Source organism: Gopherus flavomarginatus, chromosome 4 (assembly GCF_025201925.1).
Source record: "Gopherus flavomarginatus isolate rGopFla2 chromosome 4, rGopFla2.mat.asm, whole genome shotgun sequence".
Taxonomy (NCBI): Eukaryota; Metazoa; Chordata; order Testudines; family Testudinidae; genus Gopherus; species Gopherus flavomarginatus.
Genome location: NC_066620.1, coordinates 21,281,609 through 21,286,114, shown reverse-complemented (window position 1 = coordinate 21,286,114; position 4,506 = coordinate 21,281,609).

The following is a 4,506-nucleotide window of genomic DNA, read 5'->3' as shown; positions in this document are numbered from 1 at the left end:
CTGCTGAGAAGCCTCCAGTAACCAAAATTAAGCTACAGGTACCCTATCCCCTTCAGTACCCTTGTGTGCTTAGTTCCCAATGTAGGGGAGCTCTTCTCCCAGTGAATAGATATTGATGGTTTGGCTGGAGCACATTCTTCTTTAAGAAGGAGGGTTTTTTTAAGAGTCGAAAGCTCTTCTTTTCACACAGGCAGTCAGGCTCAAATTAAGGAAGACTATAACATGCTATGTTACCTAAGGCAGATTATTTTAAATTTAGAGTCTCAGCACTGCATGGCAGGAGTTTTTATCGATGATTTTCACAGACACATTCGGTTTAGTCTTTCATCTCTGAGCATCTTCCCCTATGTCTAGTTTAAACAGCTGAGGAATGCGTGTCTTGAAGCCTGTTATGAGGTAGGGGTTAGATTTGTGCAAAACTTTGACAATTTCCTGGGTTTTGACATGCAATGATTTGAACCGCCTGAATTTTGCTTTGAAGAAACCCAATATCAGACAGTATTATCATTTTCAGATTGTAACTATCATTCTAATTCTCTCACATTTTGACATTACAGTTGTTTTATTGACCTTTATGAGGTGTCCAAGTAAGATGTGGGCTACACTTAAAATGCTGTAGCAGCACAGCTGCACCACTATAGCGCTTCAGCAGGGACTCTACCTACAATGGGAGAGATTTTCCCATCAACATAGGTAATCTACCTCCCCAAAGGGTGGTAGCTAGATTGACAGAAGAATTATTCTGTGGACCTAGCGCGGTCTGCACGGAGACTTAAAATGGGTTTAACAATGCTGCTCAGGGGTATGGATTTTTCAAATTCCAACCAACATAGTTAAATTGACCTAATTTTCTAGTGTAGACCAGGCCCCAGTTATAAGTATGTTCCATTCTGCTTTCTGCCTCTCCCTGTCCCTTAGCCATGTCAGCTCGTTCTCTAAGTTTTTATACCGCACTTTATTTTCTTTTATTTTTATACTGCGCTTTATTTTTTGCTGCACTATTTTCACTCCATGCATCTGATGAAGTGGGTTTTTTACCCACGAAAGCTTATACCCAAATAAATCTGTTAGTCTTTAAGGTGCCACCAGACTCCTTGTTTTTGTGGATACACGCTACAAACTAACACAGCTACCCATCTTATACTGCACTTGTTACATTGTATCTTTGTTCCAAGGTTTCTGCTTTAAACCCGATATCATTTGTGTGAGTGTTCACTTGCTCCAGTCTGTTATCAACTACTCTGACTAGTGTCTTAGTCTGGGTAAGGTTTTTGGTTGATGTGGGCTATGTAACTGTTATGACTTTGTTTTCTGTGTTCCCCACCTTTTCATTTCTGGGAAATCTACAAGACAGTGGTTATTTTGTTAGGCAGAGATGGTACATACTGTATTATAGACGAGAGAGAGAGAGAGAGAGTGTGTTCTCGAGATTTTACTTTGATTCTTTCTTAGGGCTTGGCTACACTTGTGAGTTACAGAGCATTAAAGGAGCCCCAGGCGCACTAGCTCACTACCTGTCCATGCTGGCAAGGCACGTAGAGCACTCTGACTCCATGGCTAGAGCACTCCTAGTACTCCACCTCAGCAAGTAGAATAATATTTGATGCGCCCCTGCTGGAGCGCCCCAGTGTCAGTGTGAACAAGGTGTTACATTACTGTGCTCAGATCAGCCTCCGGAAACGTCCCATAGTCCTCTTAAGTCAAGTGGCCACCCTTGTCATTGTTTTGGGTATGCCCTTTGAAAGCTCCGTTTCTGACAGCTGGCTGCTTATCTGCTCTGAGACAAAGCAACCATTACTGTGGAATGCTGTGTGAGAGAGAGAAAGACGGGAGGGGAGGGGGAGGTCTGCTGTTGTCTGAACTTACAGGACAGCATGCTGACATGCTGTCAGCCCCCCAAAAACCCACTCTCACTCCCCCCACATACACACAACACACTCTCTGTCACACTCCACCCATGCCCTTTGAAAAGCACATTGCAGCCACTTGCTGGGATAGCTACCACAATGCACTGCTCTCTGCGGCCATTGCAAGAGCTGCTGATGTGGTCACACCAGTATGCTGTCAGCTGTCAGTGTGGACAGATTGCAGCGCTTTCCCTACTGCACTCTACAAAGGCTGGTTTAACTCAAAGTGCTGTACATCTGCAAGTGTAGCCACGCCCTTAGTTTGTTTTCTTTAGTCTAAAATTAAAGTCACACAGATTGAAAGTGTATAGTTGATTTTCTTATATAGAAAAGTGTAACTCTTTATTCTTCCCAGGCATCTGAGGCCTTGGCTACACTCACACTTTACAGCGCTGCAACTGGGGTGTGAAAAAACACCCCCCTGAGCGCTGCAAGATACAGCGCTGTAAAGCGTCAGTGTAATCAGGGCAGCAGCGCTGGGAGCACGGCTCCCAGCGCTGCACGCTACACCCGTAAGGGATGTGGTTTACATGCAGCGCTGGGAGAGCTCTCTCCCAGCGCTGCCGCTCTGACTACACTCACACTTCAAAGCGCTGCCGGGGCAGCGCTTTGAAATTCCAAATGTAACCATACCCTGAGAGTGTTGTCCTGTAAGACTCCTGGCACGTCAAACCTTTTACTAGGCCTACGGTAGTGACTTAGAGCAATGAGTAAAGCTAAAAACTCTGAGCATTGTTTACTTCCTTTCAGCATTATTACTGAGTAGAAGGATCTATAAGCAGAAATAATGTGCAGCTAAATGCCTATTTATCAAATTGTTCATGTTTATATAAAAGAGGGGCCAGCCACTACATCAGATTACAATGACAAGTGAATACTTAATTTTTTCCCTACATGTGCTAAATATAATTTAAAAAAAAGTTAACAGCCATTCAGGAAACTGCCATCTTGACAGTCACATGATGCAGAGCAAGGCTGAGAAATAGCAGAACTCTTCTATATTTCATATGCATGATAAAGCAGGGGCTTTCAAACTTGTTAAAAGGAAAGTTCAAATTAACAATGACCAAACAACAAAAACCCAAGCCTTAGCTTTACTATAACTTTGAAAGTTCCCTGTTAATAGGAATTACTATTATATTTAATTGTAATACCAATAGTCTATTAGTACTTTACATAATTAAGAGACAAGGTCCCTGCCTCGGAGTTCATCATTTAAGGACTCAGTCCTCTTACCACTGTGACTTCAAAGGGACTATCCACAGTAGTAAGTCTTTGCATGTCCAAGCAGTAGTGGGTTATATAGACCCTATGCAAAATGAGAGTAGAGAAAGGGTTAATACTGGTCCAAGGAGAGGGAGGCGGTAGGACAGCTGGGCTCAGTTACAGCTTCACTCTAAACAGGCTTTAATTTCAGAGTATATAAAGGTTAGAACCTGGGCCCACAAGGTGCTGAATACATGGACTGAGGAAAGGGATGTTATGCAAGGTAAATCACTTCTGAATAAAGGCGCAAAGCCTAGAATAAAGACTTGGGGCTAGATTTTGGTCCTTTTATGCAGCTCTGGTAATGTGAAGAGCTCACAATTACTTATCTATATGTGTAGGGGTGAGAGTTGGGTGAGGGGGTGAGGATGGAAATAGCTCCAGAGCAGGAATAGTGTAGTGCCAATATGAGACCCTATGCTGAATGCTTCATCTCCTAATGTAGGAGTAGACTGGGAACAGGAGTAGGCAGGCACCTCCTGAGAAGCTCAGCACAGAAGTAGGTCTTTGGTGATTCTTGAAGACAGAGAATCAGCTAAGAGACGTGCCTGGCAGAGGGAGTCTTCCACACAGATGCTAAAGAGCTGATGTACAGACAGAGGCTGGGGAATGTGCTGCAATGAAAGGTCACACAATTGACCTGACAGGGAGGTTTAGCTAGTCTTGTTACTGCCATGGATTTTCTGTGTTTTTGTTTTTTTAATTTAAACAACAGTTTTATATTTCTCGCTGAAGTACATAAGCCTATAGGGAGAAGTGCATTTTAAGGAGGGACCTGCAGGTGGCAAGGGCTGAAGCAGGGTGAGAGGTGTTATTTTGTCTCAGTCCCTCCTGTATCCTCTGACTGGCACTCACATTGGTAAGTAGCATTAGAAGCACATTTCTGCAGCTGCTTCATATGAGACATCTCCCTAGGTTTATACACCACACAGCATAATGGTGTGTGAGCCCCAATATTTTACTTCTCTTCCCTGACAACAAGTAGGTAGGATTGTTCTTTATATTACAGTAATGCCTAGAGGAATCAACTGAGATTGCAGCCTCATTTTACTAGGCACAGTACATAGTTATGTAGTCCGACACAGTTCCTGCCCTGAAATACTTGCATCTTAAATAAATAATACAGACAAGACTAGGAGAAACGAAATATTATTCCTGTTTCATAGCTGAGAAAGTGCAACCCAGAGAGACTGAGTGACTGCTTAAGTCACACAGGAAGTCTGGCAGAGCCAAGAATTGAATCCCAATCTCTCGAGTCCTATCTAGTGCCTTAACCACAGCATCATTCTTCTACGGCAGTGTTTTCCAAACTTGGGACACTTCTTGGGTAGGA